The sequence below is a fragment of the Rattus rattus genome, chromosome 2, assembly GCF_011064425.1.
Source record: "Rattus rattus isolate New Zealand chromosome 2, Rrattus_CSIRO_v1, whole genome shotgun sequence".
In the NCBI taxonomy this organism is placed as follows: Eukaryota; Metazoa; Chordata; class Mammalia; order Rodentia; family Muridae; genus Rattus; species Rattus rattus.
In genome coordinates, this window is record NC_046155.1 from 160,291,341 (window position 1) to 160,308,867 (window position 17,527).

At 46.0% G+C, this 17,527-nt stretch overlaps 1 pseudogene; it reads left to right on the forward strand.

Moving 5' to 3' along the window:
* The first annotated feature begins 9,924 nt into the window (after positions 1–9,924).
* LOC116894432 lies at positions 9,925–10,492 on the forward strand (annotated as a pseudogene).
* The last annotated feature ends 7,035 nt before the right edge of the window (positions 10,493–17,527 follow it).

Here is a 17,527-nt window from a genome sequence, read left to right on the forward strand (position 1 = left end):
TTCATCCTCTTCCCCCTCACTGCTAACAATAAATAGTAGAAAAGGAAGACTAGAGAGGAGAAAGAAAAGCAAGGTCCCTGAATCTAACCCCCTTTCCAGTTTTGTATTCCCTGACCATGACTGGTAATAACTTGGAACCAAATCCAATAAAAAACAACAAACATCCATAACCCACCAAATGACCAAAACCCACCCATCCCTCTTCTAAGGAGTGAGGGCATCATATAATTTAAATTGCTTCCTTCTGTCGGAAGTGATGTCATCTTTTGGGGACCATAAGAAAACTGGCTCTGTGGGGTAAGAAAGTGTAGGGCTTAGCTGAGATATTGGCTAAGGTTACTTGTGAGACTGGACCACCTGAGGCTAACTGCTCTGAAGCTGGCCCGGATGCAACTTTTAAGGAAACAGCAGCTGAGACAGTCTGTCAGACTGGATTGTTTTTGTCTTCGTTGCTTTGTCTTCTTTGATGTCTGGCGTCTTTGTTCTAAAAACACGAAAGCTTTTAAAGGTAACATTACAGGGACATTTCTGCTTTAACATATGTCATCGCAAGTCATCGGAAGATGATTCTCTGTTCTGTGTTTTAGCAGGTGAAAGGTATCTTTCCATCTTATAAGTCTCTTTGGACCGGAAACCAGACTGCAACGGGGTGCTACAAATCCCATCTGCCATCTGAAAGGATGACACGGAATAAGTCATGAGTGCCGTGTGGCCAAAAGGATTCACTGGCTTCCAAGCAGAGATTCATGTCTCAGCAGTCTCTGAGCTGTTCCCACGTAGGAGGCCAGCACTGCACCACCTGTTTTGTTGTCCTCTTCTTCCTCGCTTTCCCTGTCAGCAGCCAAGATTTTCAGGAGGTCCTCCAAGATCAAGTCTCTTTATTGTAAGGAATTCACAGCCTTTCATTTCCTGTAAGAGGTAAAACCATATCCTCTTCCCCAACACAACACATTTCCTGACTTCCATTCTGAGATTAACACATCCTCAAAGTAGGCAGACTGATTTAATTCAGCAGTCCTTTCTAAAACCCATGTCTTTCATCAGCTGTGCTACCTGTCTCATTGACATTTTAAAAAGGTAAGTTAATAAAGAATTATGTAATCTATCTTTGGGAGACTTCCTAGCCCCCTTTTATTTTAGGAATGTTTACTTTAAAGTGAAGTTAGCTCTTTCTGCAATTGCTTGGCCTGTAGGATTTTAAGGTATATCTGTAACACACTTTACGTTCAATGTTTTTAAAAAATTGTTGCACTGTACTGGAGACATATGATGGAATATTATCAGTATTAATCTGTAAGGGTATCCTTAAGATGGCATCACTTTTTGATATTTATACAACTAACTACAACATATAATTTGAAGCAGCGATCATCTAATAGATATGAACCATATCCTTGGTTTTCTAGGACCATTGGCACTAATAAATGAGGAGATGGATCGATTATTAATAGGAAATATATTAAAGGCTTCAAGTTTTCATAAAAGGTACCATGTAAATAGAAGTTTAAAGGAAAAAAATTCTATAACCCGGCAACGAGAGTTTGCCAGGTGAGCCTCTTTATATCACAAGACTGAGTTTCTCTTTCTTTGAGAATGGAAGAGTAATAGACCTAACATCAATCTCAGGATGGCCTGAGGGGAACGGTTGAGCGGCAGAACACTTTCCTAGTACGTGCAGAGACCTGCATCTGAACCGCAGCACCGCAAAGGTATGACAGAGCTGCCCAAGTATGATTAGCTCTGCGGTAAACGTACACTTTGGGTCAAGCATCGCTTTGGCTCAGAGGCCATTATTGCCATTTTTATCATGTGTGGGAACAGGGGGAGTAGACCAGTCACGGGCTGTAATATTGGAGTCAAACCTACATCTATCGGTTATCAATGGTACTGATTATCTGACTCCTTTCCCCTTAAATGACTTTCCTCTCCAAACACTCTGAGTTACCTGTCCTATGGGCCTTGTGCTTATCAAAGGGCTAACCAGTCACGTGCCTGTTGTGTAAGTCAGGGCTTTCAGAGGAACAGAATCCATAGAATTTAAAGGGGATTTATTAAACTGACTTACTCTCAGGAGTCCAACAGTGGCCTCTGCATACTGGAGAGGCTGAGGACCCAGTAACTGCTCAGTCTATGAGGCTAGATACCTCAGTAGTCTCAGCCTGGTCCCGAGGGCCTGGCAGATTCCTGTTCATACTGGAAGACCAAAGAATGCTGCTCTAATAGCTGTACAGGGATGTAACAGCCACAGAAGTAGCAACAAGGTAGCTAAATTCACAATGGTTGATAATAATAGGCCAAAACCAAAGCTTTACTCTTACATCTTTTACGTGTGCTGCAACCAGAAGGTGACAGTCACATTTGACATCAGTCTTCCCACTTCAGCTAGCCTGAGTAAGAAAAGCCCTCACATGGATAAGTGGCTATTAGCCCAAATGCTCGAATTACCCTAGATGCACAGAACACATGAAACTCAAGAAGGATGATCAAAATGTGAATGCTTCACTCCTTCTTTAAAAGGGGAACAAGAATACCCTTGGCAGGGAATAGGGAAGCAAAGTTTAGAACAGAGGCTGAAGGAACACCCATTCAGAGCCTGCCCCACATGTGGCCCATACATATACAGCCACCAAACTAGATAAGATGGATGAAGCAAAGAAGTGCAGGCCGACAGGAACCGGATGTAGATCTCTCCCGAGAGACACAGCCAGAATATGGCAAATACATAGGCGAATGCCAGCAGCAAAACACTGAACTGAGAACGGGACCCCCATTGAAGGAATCAGAGAAAGGACTGGAAGAGCTTGAAGGGGCTCGAGACCCCATATGAACAACAATGCCAACCAACCAGAGCTTCCAGGGACTAAGCCACTACCTAAAGACTATACATGGACTGACCCTGGGCTCCAACCTCATAGGTAGCAATGAACAGCCTAGTAAGAGCACCAGTGGAAGGGGAAGCCCTTGGTCCTGCCAAGACTGAACCCCAGTGAATGTGATTTTTTGGGGAGGTGGTAATGGGGGGAGGATCGGGAGGGAAGCTCATGTAGAAGGGGAGGGGGAGGGGTTGGGGGATGTTGGCCCGGAAACCAGGAAGGGGAATAACAGTCAAAATGTAAATAAGAAATACTCAAGTTAATAAAGATTAGAGAGAGAGAGAGAGAGAGAGAGAGAGAGAGAGAGAGAGAGAGAGAGAGAGAGAGAGCGCTCCTTAAAACCTAGAGAATCAAGAGAGCATGCATGGGCAAGATGGCTGAGTTATATAGGAAAAAGAGAATCTAGGAGAAGGGAAGCAGAGTCCACAACCTGGGCTCAAGACATTTAGGGTAGGGGTTGGGGTGGCAGGGGCTAAGAGGAGCCAGGACTCTGTAATAGGTCCTTGTGCTGCTGGAAGGACCTGGCAGCCAGCATCTGCTTTGATCTCAGTCAGCCCTTCGTCCTGAGTTTCTTTGGGACCTGACCCTGAGTAGGTGAGGCAACGTTGCCAAGCTGAGGGTTGCAGCAGGGAATAGGCACATGGTGCTAGGAGGTTGGTGGGAAACGCTAGTATGAAGGGTGTGCTTGATGGGTGAGGAACATTGGCCTCAGCTTGGAGACTTGAGGAGGTACCGGTTAGTAAGGTTCCACAGAGTAAGTTTGAAGAGGTAGCTCCTCCCTTGGCCGGAAGTGCTGTGGCTGAGACTCCAGTAGAGCCCGGGGAGCGCTCAGCTAAAGGAGAACTGGAATAGGTAGGTGATCAACCCCAGACAGCTATCCGTCAGAAACCTAGCACACCTAGAATCATCTGGTGGCTCTAGCTAAGGGCTGCAAAGGCCTCTTGAGAACATCAGAGTCCTGGGGGTGGGAAAGGAACTGCCAGACTCCTTGTGAGAGTCCGTGGGGGCCAGTGCTCCCCTGGAGAATAAGGCAGAGAGGACTCTGTAGTGCAGTCTGAAGTCTAGGGAGTCACGCCTGGGCTCCACCCACAGAAGCCATGTACCCTCACCCAATGGGTGACAGTCAGTGCCCAAGTGCTGCAGACCATCCATGCTTGACGCACCCAGTGGTGGCATTTCTGTCAGTGGGAAAGCTTTACCCTGCCTTCCCTTCCAGGAAGTTCCATGTGTCTTGTGGGTTATACATCCATAGATTCAGCCCCCTGGAAAAATAATATCCCCACTGAAATTTATACTGGCCTTTTCTTGTCAAGATCCCTGGAAGATACCGATGATAACTGTTTACTTAGTATGTGTGTCGTGTTTCATGTTACAGGCAACCTTAAAGTGATTTAATGTATACAAGAGGATATGCAGGGCCACATGTTGTACTGGCTGGTGTCAACCTTACACAAGCTAGAGTCAACCCAGAGGAAGGAGCTTCAGTTGAGGAAATGCCTCCATGAGATCCAGCTGTAAGGCATTTCCTCAATCAGTGATCAATAAGGGAGGGCCCAGCCCATTGTGGGTGGGGCCATCCCTGGGCAGTTTGTCCTGGGTTCTGTAAGAAAGCAGGCTGAGCAAGCCATGGGGAAGCCAGTAAGTAGCACCTTTCTATGGCGTCTGCATCAGCTCCTGCCTCCAGGATCCTTCCCTGTTTGAGTTCCTGTCCTGACTTCCTTTGGTGATGAACAGCAATGTGGAAGTGTGAGCTGAATAAACCCTTTCCTACCCAACTTGCTTTTTTGTTCATGGTGTTTTGTCACAGCAATAGAAACCCTATGGAAGACATATGTAAATATGGCGTGAGCGTGTGCCCATCTAATGTGTCAGATCTCCAGGAACACTGTCCACCTTCCTTGACACAGGGTCTCTCAGTTGCCCGTTAATTAGACCAGACTGGATGGCCATTGAAATTCAAGGATATGCTTGTCTCCACTTTACCAGCACAAAGATTTTAAGTAGGTACAACTATGCCTGTTTTTTTTTTCTTCTGTGAGTCCTGGGGATTGAACTCAAGCCCTCAGACTCTAAAGGCAAGCAGCTAACCAACTGAGCCATCCCTTAGATCCTATATCATGACTATTCCAAACCTCTGTTCCTACACCTGTAAAATACATACAAGAAGGAGCACAGTGCAGTCACATTAGCAAACAAGACACCAACAGAACTGAATCCATGTCCACAGGCCAATCTAGACTGCAGCTTAGTCTCAAGGCTCCCAAAGCATGACCCCAGCTTTTGTTGGCACAGGAAGTTGGAGGGACATTGCACTTACTGAATACCTACTGCTCACCCAATCAGATGTCTCTGTTGCAAACCTTGGAGCTTAGCCTTGGAGATACTCAGAAAACAGTGATGACTCAGAACGGGGTCCTAAGGTAGGAGGCCAGGGTCTCAGGTTGTAAGAGATAATAGGGAGCTGTTCTATGTTGAGGGTTTATGGACTTATCTGCTAATGACAGCTTGTTGAAGATGGGGGGTGTGGAGAAAGGGACACGCACACACACACACACACACACAATTTCATTTTTATAGGGATTATACCTGGCTGTTGCTAGGTAACTTATGGGCAGAGCCTAGAGGAAATGCTAACAATGGTGGCCTTTAATACCAGCACTTAGGAGGCAGAGGCAGGTGGATATTTGTGAGTTCAAGGCCATCTTAGTCTATATAATAAGCTCCAGGACAGCCAGGGCCTTGTAGAGAAACCCTGTCTCTAAAATCAACAACAATAACACCTACCCCAAACAACAACAACAACAAGAGCAAACAAACAAAAGCTAGTAGATAGAACCTGAGGAACAACTCCTGCCCTAGCAAGCGTTACTATTGCTATAATGAAACACCATGAGCAAAGAAGCTTGAGGAGGAAAATGGCTTACACTTCCAAATCATCGTTCATCGTCGAAGGAAGGCAGGACATGAACTCAAACAGGGCAGGAACCTGGAAGCAGGAGGTGATGCAGAGGCCACAGAGGAGTGCTGCTTACAGCCCCCTGCTCCTCGTGGCTTGCTCAACTTACTTTCTTATAGAACTGAGGACCACCAGCCTAGGGATGCCACCACCCACAGTGGGCTAGAAGGTCTTCCCTAGGCCTTCCCCCGTCAATAATTAATTAAGAGGATGCCCTCCAGGCTTACCTACAGCCAGATCTTCTGGAGGCATATTCTAAACAGAGGCTTCCTCCTCTCGGGTGACTTTCGTTCTTATCAATTTAACATGGAACTACCTAACACAACACCCAGCGTTGGCCACTAGCCTCCACCTGCATCCACAGACATGAATGAGCACCCAGACAAATATGTATTCTCATTTACACGCATAAACACACAAGAGGTCATGTGCCTCTTCAAGTATACCCAGAGGATGAAGTAGTGTCCAATCTTGTCCCCTCAACTCCCTGTTTCCACTACTCCTGCTCCCTGCCTGTTTTGTTCTGTCTTGAGATAGGGTCTCATGTGTTGTTCCAGTCTAGCTCCAAACTCACACTCTCCTGCCTCAACATCCTGAGTTCTGGGATTGCAAGCATGCACCAGCATAGCTGCCTCACTGCTTTCTCCCTCCCAGAAAAAGAAAAAACCGAGCTGCAGAAGCAGAGAGAGGATGAGTTAATCCAGGAGCTCCACAGACTGGTACAGAAGAGAGACTTCCTGATGGATGATGCTGAGATGGAACGGTAAAGGTGGGCTCTAGGCCATCAGATCCCAAGCCTCTACTCCCTGTTCCACCCCACAAAACCACTGTCTGTTCCTGGGATTTACGGCTTTGCCTCTACCATTGCTCTGCATACACCGAACCCTTCTGACCTGAGAACCCATTTCATAGTCAAGAGAACAACAGTTTCATCCTCCAAAATCTTGCCAAGTCCTGTATGTCTTAGCTGATTGCCATTCAGGCAGGTGGACAGGAAGGAATTATATCATGTGATAGAGAACAAAGTTATACATCATCTGGATGCATCAAAGCAACTCTCAAAACTTGTCAATATGTATAGAAACCTGTCCCCATGGCAACCTCCACCACGTGCCCAGGTTTGGGCTTTCCTCCCCTTTCCTTCCCCTCTTATAGTTTCCTGTCTACTGTGCCTGCCAATCTTGGGCTGGGAGCCCCTGGTCCTGGAGCTTCACCACGACTAGAGGGCCCCAGGATGCCAGGCCTGGGTGCAGCTGTGTCTTGGATATTTTCATCCCAGGACAAAGTCTTTGGAGTCTCTCTCCATGCAGGGGGCAACTTCCTCTTCATCATGTTTTCTCCGAGGACCTCGCCAGAGTTAGCTGGGCTGCACAAAACCCATTTATTCCTGGCAACCTTGAAGGCAGAGATGACTTTTTTGAGATGAACCCTGAATCTTGTGGGAATCAGAGTGTCTTGGCCAGCTTGAAGGCACAGGAATGCCTCCCAGGTCACTGAACCCCAGTAGGGAGCCTCGGTCCTAGAATATCCCTATTTCTGCCTTGAGGTGTCTCTATCTCTGGGCCAACATTTATTTATACAGTGATGTGTGACTTCATTCAGACATAGGGTTCACCTAACACAGGTATGTTTTACCATACATATATATATATATATATATATATGTGTGTGTGTGTGTGTGTGTGTATGTGTGTGTGTGAGTGTGTGTGTGTGTGTGTGTGTGTGCGTTTGTGTGTGTTTTTGTGTGTGTGAGTGTCTATGTGTGTGTATGTGAGTGTGTGTGTGAGTGTGTGTGTGTGTGTGTGTGACATAATAACATTCACACCACTCAAAAAGCTCAACACATATCTCCTCACCTTAGCCTCTTACTGAGCCTCCTTGGTGTTTTCCTCACTGACTTTATTTCCCTCTTTTCTTCCTTCCCAGGGAACAGGAAGAAGACAAGGAAATGGCTGATTTCCTGAGGATCGAGTTAAAACCTCTCGACAATGTAACCAAGTCTTCAGCCAATAAGTGCCTGCATGACTTTCCCTCTTCCCCTACAAAAGACTGACTATTTCAAAGAAGTGAAGGACAAGGGGGCATAGGGCAGGCTTTATAGATCCAGCCTGCGCATGGCCCAGCAGCACAGGGGAGGTGCACAGGCCTAGCTCGTGCAGTTTCTCAGGCCAGACCCTGACATGCTCCATGCTCCGTTTCATGTTTTGCTACAACAGCTTCAGAACTCTTAGTAATTTTGGTTCCAGAGCTCTGTGTTGTCATTTTCCCAGATATAAGTAGCTAATGCCACCAGAAGCTGTCCTTGCATAGTCCCAGTTTGGTATTTTTCATAAAAGGAACTAGATGGTTACTGTGGTCTCCAGGAGCTCCAGATGCTATTAAGACTGGAATCTGGAAGAGCCGGAAACACAATTATGAAAATAATTATTAATTATGAGACACCCAGAGCAGAAAGGGTTTTGTCTGACACAAGTTTGGGGGTACCTGAAGTCCACCCACATGCTATAGTGATCAGGGATCCCGTGCCACTGTCTTCTCTTTCTTGATGCAATGATTGGCAGATATTTCTAATTGCTACATTAGTGAGGTTTCTTTCTATTGTGAGAAGTGGATATCTTTGAATATTGGTGGTGCACATCTTTAATCCCAGTACTTGGGAGGCACAGATAAGTGGGTCCTTGTGAGTTCAAGGCCAGCCTGGTCTATATAGAAAGCTCCAGGCTAACCAGGGTTACTTAGTGAGAACCAGTCTCAAAAAGAAAAAGTATGCACCTAGTTAAATTTAGACTAAACAGAAAATGGGGAGGAGTTGAGAAAGAACAAAATCTCAGGCCTCCGGGGCACAGCACTGTTAGACCTGCCTTTCTTTCTTCCCACAGTTCATGTACTTGTACACTACCTCCATTTCCCCTGTGTACTGGATCTGCAAAACAACTTGAAGGAGGAAAGGTTTACACACACACACACACACACACACACACACACACACACACACACACACACACACACCACATATATTGGTGGACCCAGCTAGTCCACCAATGGCTGTCTACAAATGAAAGGTTCAAGAATCCAGTACGTATTCAGTCCACGAGGCTGCATGTCTCATCTGGTCGTTACACATGCTGGAATCCAGAAGTAGACTCTAATGCTAGTGAGAGAACAGACTTGGCTACTGAGAGCAAGCAAGCAGGTAAAGAGAAAGGGCAAGTTTCCTTCTCCCATGTCCTTCGTATAGGCTGACACAGACGGTGTGGACCAGATTAAAAGTAGATAGTCCTACCTCAAAAGATCTGGATTAACAGTGTATCTTCCCACCTCAAAGATCCAGAATAAAAGTAGATCTTCCCCGTGGCCCAGAGGAGCAACTGCACCGCTGCGAGAGCCTTAGGGGGAGGCCCAGTGCATTTATGCTGCAAAGACAGAACGACTTCGAATAATAGGCCCGTGTTCCCGGACGCTGTTCCCACATGTGGATTTCTGGTTGCAGCAAGATAACAAGCAAATCCTAGAGAAATTTCCTACATCTCCTCTGGCTGAGTCCCCCTTTTCCCCCACACTTTGTTGAACATATTAGATCTACCCTGATGTTCTTTTAAAAATTCCCATCTCCAGAGAATATACTGTTTCCTGGAAATACAGAAAAAAATAAAGATGGCTTATGGGAAAAAATCTCTCCAGGGAACTAACATCAGATCAGGGTTACTGAAGAATTCAACTTTTTGGCCTGATAAAGACCATTGCTGGTTTGGAATCTACACCTGCACACTTTTACTTCCTCCGTCCTTACTGCCTTCCAAAATAAAACTTTATTTTAGCAAAGGCAAAAAAGTAGATCTTCCCACAAGAAGTGGCTCAGTGGTTAAGAGCACTCTTAACCACTCTTCCAAAGGTCCTGAGTTCAATTCCCAGCAACCACATGGTGGCTCACAACCATCTGTAATGGGATCTTATGACTTCTGGTGTGTCTAAAGATAGAAACAGTGTACTTACAACATAAAAAGAATACATACATACATACATACATACATACATACATACATACATACATACATGAAAGAAAAAAACCCTCACTTTCCCAGGCGACTGCCGAAGATGTCAGAGGGGCAGGTATTGGAGGTATTGGAAGGTGAGGCCATCTTCTGAGCCGCCTGGTGGCCTTTGTGGCCAAGCAGGTACTCTGGGCCAGAAGGTGGTGGTTGTATGCTGTGAGGGCATCAACATTTCTGGAAATTTCTACAGAAACCACTACCACTTCCAAGCCCCGAGCTGCATTTTTTGGTGCACTGTGCAAGGCATGCTGCCCCCACAAGACCAAGAGAGCCCAGGCTGCCCTGGAACACCTCAAGGTGTTGGACGGGACCCTTCCACCCTATTATGACAAGAAAAACGGATGGTGGTCCCTGCTGCCCTCAAGGTTGTGCGACTGAAGCCTACCAGAAAGTTTGCTTACCTGGGGCAGCTGACTCTTGAGGTTGGGGGTGGGGGGAGGGGGTACCAGACAGTGACAGCCACTCCAGAGGAGAAACAGAAGGAAAAGGCCAAGATCCACTACTGGAAGAAGAAGCAGCTCTTGAGGCTACAGAAACAGGCAGAAAAGAATGTAGAGAAGAAAATCTGCAACTTCACAGAGGTCCTCAAGACCAATGGACTCATGGTTTGAAGCCAATAAAGATCTTTGAGCCTCAGGAAAAAAGAAAGAAAAAGAAAAGAAAATTAGAAGAAGAAGAAGAAGAAGAAGAAGAAGAAGAAGAAGAAGAAGAAGAAGAAGAAGAAGAAGAAGAAGAAGAAGAAGAAGAAGAAGAAGAAGAAGCCGCCTCACAGTTTGGGTTTTAGTTAATTCCAGATGTAGTCAAGTTGACATCCAAGAATAGCCATCACACCTTGTGCCTAAATACATACATTTCAGGTGTAGACTGATCCTTTAGATTTTTTTTAATCTTGGGACTCCATTATCATCAAATCAGTGGTGGAAATCAGGCCACATATCAGGTCCCTTGCAAGAGGAGTACATTTGGTGTTTTGATTTTTTGTTAAAATAGTTACTTTATCCATGATGCTACGTAGAAGGAACATGTTTCTGCCTTCTCACCATGCTGCTAGGCAGAATCTTTCTATTTGACATTTTATAGAAGAGGCAGGCCTGTGAAGAAACTGACTTTAGGCGGGCTGTGTGCCTTGTGGTTTTAGTGACAAGTAAGGAGAAGGAAGCCCTTCTGTATTCTCCACACTTAACATCCTTGTTTGCACAGGTCATTAAAAAACTGGGTTTGCAGAAATTCTCAAAAGGGTGATCACATCTCATGCATACTGCAGCCTTCAATAGATATCAACCTCCAAGAAGATTATCTCACAGTAAAATTTTGAAACCCACGAAAACGTGAATCACCATGGTTGGAGTCAATGAATACAACAAAGAAATGACTTTCTAAGAACCTGATATGAACTGTCAGGGGCCAGCGACATGGCTCAGAAAATAAAGACACTTGCTGGGCCCCAGACATCCTGAGTTTGATCTCCAGAATCCATATAAGTGTGAAGGGAGAGAACTCCACAGCTGTCCTCTGCCCTCCACAGACACTTGGTCCCCCACTCACATGTGTGCACACATGTGCTTAGCACCACAGAAATCCAGCCCAAAGGGGTCTCTATGGCTTTCACTGCTAAGGCTATGTATGTGCAGAAGCCCCTTTTCCTTCCTCTAGTTCCTAGAAATCTTGGACCTTGGTTGACTTCAATGTGCCCATCCCTACCTCTATCTCCAGGGATTCTCCTCTGTACATCCCCTCTCATCATGGGAGACACCAGTGATGGAGTTTAGGGCCCCCTAACTAAGTCTGACCTTAGGATCTTATGTAAAGATCCTACGTCAGTTAAGACCACATTCTAAAGTCTAGACTGCTTCAGTTAGACTTTATTGCTGTGACAGGATACCTGATACAAACAGCTTAGAGGAGGAAGACTTTGGGTTCATGGTTTCAGAGGGATTTGTTCGTCGTTTAGCTCCGTACACTTGAGCAGGACAGGATGGCAGTGTCACATGTTGGAAGAACACCACATTTCACAGTAGGTAGCAATGTCTGTCTCACCTCACTTCCCACTTCTAGTTCATTTGGGATCCCACAACTGTAAGTTGGGGGTTCTGCCACATTCAGGGTAGGTCTCCTCTCTCTGAGAGTACCTTGATAGACACACTTAGAGGTATGTCTTATTGGTCCCCCAGGTGCCTCTTCATCCAATCAAGCTGATATGATAAACCATCACAGGTAGACATGAAATTGGAGCAGATTTCTTATCCAACTTCTTAAACTCCTTCACACTCTAATTTAAAACACTAAGACCACACGGTGGGCTCTGTTGTCTCTTCCCCATGGAAAACATAAGCCAAGAGACCAAGAACAGTCCCTCACTGATACCCTGCCTCCAATACTTACCCCACTAATTTCCCAGCATCCAGTTCTCCCACTGAGTTCCTAACAGACCTTTATTATATTCCTGCAGTTGCTTTCTTTATTGGTTTTGGAAATGGGTATCTAGGACCAGCAGGATGGTTCCATGGGTAAAAGTACTTGTCACATAAGCCTAATAGTCTAAAAGTTTCATGCCCATAGCCTACTGTATTAGTGACTTTCATAGTGTTGTGATAAAACACCTTGATCAAGGAAACTTTTTTTTTAAATCATTTAATTGGGCTTATGGTTCTAGAGTCCATGGTGGTGCAGTGAGGCATTGTGACAGGAACAGATGAGAGCTCCTATCTTGAACCACACTAGGAATGGTAGGGGTCTTTTGGAACCTCAAAGCCCACGTCCAGTGATCTTCCTCCAGGAAAGCCATACCTCTCAACCCTTTTCCCCCAAATGGCCACCAAATAGGAGCCAAGTATTCAAAGGCACAAGACTTATGGGGGACATCTCATTCAAACCACCACACCCACCTTAAAAAAGTCAGATGAAATAGAAGGCATTTGCAATCCCAGCCGTCCTACAGGAGAGGAGAAGAAGGAACCAGATACTCACTCAGAAGCTCGCTGGTCAGCCGGCCTGAAATACACAGCACAGCAGACAAAAGAGACCCAGACAAGAGAGAGAGAACTGCCTCTTGAGAGTTGTCCTTTGACCTCCAGTGGGCACCTTTGTATATGTGCATCCACACACACAGTGTATCTCATATAAAAAACTACAACATCTACTTGGGCTATCAGTGGGACAGGATCAGATGAAATTAAGAGATGATGCTCTCCAATCACCAGGGCTACCACAAAGCTGGGGGATCTTGAAGACCATGGGACTCTCTATGACTTGATCCTTCTGGAAGGCACGTTTCTGGCTTCTTATTACATGGCCTCTTGTCATGTATCTCTGGTCAGTTGAACTGAGTTCCTAGACAAGCTTGACCACAGGTTGTTTCAGACTTGTAACTGTCCTGTTCTCTCCCCTTTAATGCCAGGGTTATAGACTTTCTAGTCTCTGCTAAACCTTCCTGATGCTTGGGGATCCTCCTCCCCAGTCTGGTCTTTTCTCTCTTCCACTTTTCAAACATCTTAGATGGCCAACTACACTCCTAGACTTGTTTTTCAACCTGGATATCCCTCCAAAACTCAGATTTGCCCTGAATCAACACTGGAATACAACGTGCACATTAAAATAACATATCCTAAGACAAGGATTGGCAAGTTGCCATCTAAGGCCTGTCTGCCTTCTATCTTTGTAAAGTTTTTTTTAAACCTTTATTTGGATTTTATGTGTATGAATGTTTGTCCTGCATGTATATTTGTGCATTGCCTGCATGCAGTGCTGACAGGGACCAAAAGAGGGTATTAGATTTCTTCCCTGGGACTGGAGTTACGACACCTGTTACCGCCATTTGAATTGATCCCAGGTCCTCTGGAAGAGCAGCCAGTGTTCCTCCTGACTATTGCAAAGCCTTGCCCTCATAAAGTTTATTGGAAAAAAGTCAGTCTCACTCAGTCACAGATCACCTTTGGGTGCTTCTTTGCTAAATGGTAGAGCTGATTGCTAAAGAGCACATGGTCCCCAAGTCCTGAAATAATTACTCTCTTGGTCTTAAGGTGAAATTAATCAGCTTCAGGCTGACAGGATGGCTCAGCAGGCCAAGTGCTTGCCACACAATCCTGATGACCTGAGTGGGTCCTCCATAGAAGGAGAGAACTGATTTCTGAAAATGCTCCTTTGATCGTCACACTCACACTGCGTCGTGAGAATATTCCCAACTGTTCCCCTACACACTAATAAATCTTTGGAAAAATTAACCAAGTTTTTAACTTGGTGTAACTTGGTACTAGGTTTCTTCAAAGTGTTTCCATGTTGGGGAAGGGTATTCTCTGTTCCCATCTGCCCAAGGACAAGTCCTCTTGTCCTTGACCTATTACTCATTTCTATTCAACTGCTATGTCTCTAACACCTACCTCATGAGTTCCCTGTAGAGTGTGACCTCTCCTATGGTAGCCACTGTCATTGCTTTATCAACTTTTATCAACTACAACCACTTATTAACCCTTCATTACTCCTCATTCCACATCAGCCTTCAGATTCTTCCTAAGCTATTTTCATGGTAGAAAGAAACACCAGTACTCCCTTCTGCAGCTTTCCCCTCTTCCTGTACCAGAGCCTTCCTTACCTCCGGATACTGAGACCACAGGTTCCCTTCAGTTCCTTGGCTCCTCTTGCCACCTCTCTGTTGTCATGACTCCCAGCTCTTCACACAGCATTTCCCCCGTCAAGGACATCTCGAGTTCCTCACCAGCCAGCCCTTCTTCCCACATCTCTGCCTCTAGACAATTCATGCTTTGCTCTACAGCGAAAATGATCTTTGAAAAGCACCGATGTAACCAGGTCTGCTGTTTGACACCCTCCTATGCCTTCCCACAAGCACAGTGGGAAAGTCCAGGGACCCAGGCTAGCTTTCTCACAATCTAATCCTTTTCCACACCCTCTTCCCAGTCCTAGGTTCATGTCTTGGTTCATTCTGACTTAAGGGAATAGATATAAACTGAGCAGGAACTACCAGAGAAGGAAGAATGTGCAGAGTGAAGCCTTAGAGGGGACGCTGTACCACGCCCAGTAAAGCTCTAGCCTGGAAGCCGGTGCATTAGACAGGCAAAAGCTTCCTCACTGTGATACTGCAAGGGCAGTAGACTCATCATCCCCAGTTGGTACAACTGAGACTCAGAATGGAGAGGTGATGAACTCAAAGCCATATAACATGTGGGTTGGGTTTAGGCCCCAGAAGTCTTGAGCCGTCCTGCACAAGGCAGGAGGTGAGCATCATGGCTGGGCCAGAGTGCTGAGGCCTGCAGGCTTCAACAAACATCAGGCACTTTTCAACTTGTGGATTTGTGAGGTAATTCCACTGGTCAATGCAGTCCTTGCCGGGTGCTGGGAAATAGATTAGGTGAACCTTGTATCCTAGTGAGGGAGACAGAGGTCAGTGTGGACCTTGGAATGACTGAATCTCCTTGCATAGTAGGGTTAGCCAAAGAAAGGGGCTTCATGGCAGAGCTGTAATGCTCAGATTAAAACTCCAGTGATGCTCCCCTTGAGGGAACTCAGGTCTCCCTGTATGCATGCTCTACACCTCCAGTATCCACCCTGTAAGACACAGAAAAGCACAAGACAGCTAGGGGGAGCTTAGAGTCAGGCATGTGATAAATGAACCTGCCATCAGCCAACCAGCAGACAGGAAACTACAAATAGGAAGGCTACTGAGCTGTGCTATTCTGCTGACAGAGGAGGTGCTGCTCTCAAAAGGTAAGCAGGAGGGGTGCTGTAGGGGACCACGGATAAAACACCTTTGTAAACCAAGGCCCAATGCCATGTACCCAAGATTCCTATACCTCCCCAGGCCTGGACCCATGATGAATGATCTCTGAGCCTTAGCATCTGCTAATATAGGATGTGCCACAGCTCTACATCCCATCCTTTGTATGATAAGACACACAGTTCGGACCCCTTTTCTCCCGACACCCCAGGATCCAAAGTTGCATAGGGCCTCAGGACACAAAGCAAATCTTCCAGCATGTATATGAAGGAGGAAGTGAGTTTCTACCATGGGAGGAGACTGACCCATGAATTAGATGTCCTTTTTCCAACAGTCCCACCACCCTCTGTATCCCCACCACTCCACCAATTTCCTTCCTGCTTAACTAAAACACTAAACCAGGTCAGTGGTTCTCAACCATCCTAATGTCACAAACCCTTTAATTACAGTTGCTCATATTATGGCGACCCCCCCAAACACGAAATTATTTTGTTGCTACTTCATAGCTGTCTTAGTCTGGGTTTCCATTGCTGTGAAGAGACACTATGACCAAGGCAACTCTTATAAAGGACATTTCCTTGGCTGGCTTATACTTCCAGGCAGAAAGCATGGCAGTGTGAAGACAGACATGGTGCTGGAGGAGCCAAGAGTTCCGTATCTTCACTGAAAGGAGGCCAAGAGCAGACTGTATCCTGTGGCTAGGAGGTCTCAAAACCCACGCTCACAATGACACAGTTCCCCCAACAAGGCCACACCTCCTAACAGTGCCACTCCCTGGGCCAAGCATACTCAAGCCACAATTTTAATTGTGTTCATTATGAATCACCTGGTAGGTAGTATATTTGGCATGTGACGCCTAAAGGGCTTGTGACACACAGGTTGTGACACACAGGTTGAGAACTGCCGCTTTAGGTCCCTTCGCACCTCAACAAACTCAAATCTCCCTCTCATATTGAGAAGTTCCAAGGACAACCAACCAGTCAGCCTCAGGTCCCACCTGCTCCCACCCAGCAGGCTCTTTAGGAAGGGGTGTAGATTTCTCCCCACCTTCCTCCTCATGGACCATATATCTACGTAATGTCTGGGGTACCCTGAACAATTGTTTTCCCTAGTCCTGCTGTAGAATTAAAAGGTGCAGAGGCTGTGGGAAGGTGGAAGGAGGGCTCACATTCTGGAGTTCAGATTTTCTGAGGAAGGAATCACACATTCACACATGCACCCAGGCCAGAGATCAACACTGGCTGTCTTACTACTTCTCACCTTGGTTTTTGAGCCAGAGTCTCTCAATAAACCTGGCGCTTACTTACGGCGAGGCTAGCTGGCCGCTTGGCCGGCTAGTTAGCTCTAGTAATGTGCCTGTCTGCTCCCAGGACTAGCATTATAGGCCTGGCTACCATCCCTAGCATTTTAGGATGTGTGCTGGAGAGTGAAACTGGGTTCTCATGCTTGTGCAGTCAGCACCTGATCCACTGAGCCATCTCTCCAACTCCAACATTTTGTGCAAAACTTTGCTGTGGTAAAAGTTGTTTTGAAGGCACTGTCCAGTGGTCACTGGGAGCGTGTAAACACAGATCTTTCCCAAATCTTAAACCAAGAAGCAGCTTGTCGTGTCCTTTCCAAGGCCGTAGAGATTGGGTTGGGATAGGGACTTCATAGCTAAGTCTATGTCAGAAGCCTTTCCTTTCCAGACTTAATGGGAAAGCAAGCTTATCAAGGGGCGGAGACCAGACATACAGACAGTACACACATATCAAAGGGAGAACCTAAGATTCACCCTGGCTCTAACTGGGATGTTCTTTTCCACTTGTGGAACAGGGTACAAGGCTGGAAAATCCAAGTTGTATTCACATGGTACCAATAGCCTAGTCTCCTTCTTCAGCCCTCGGCGTCCCTTAAATGCCATCCAACTTACCTGATG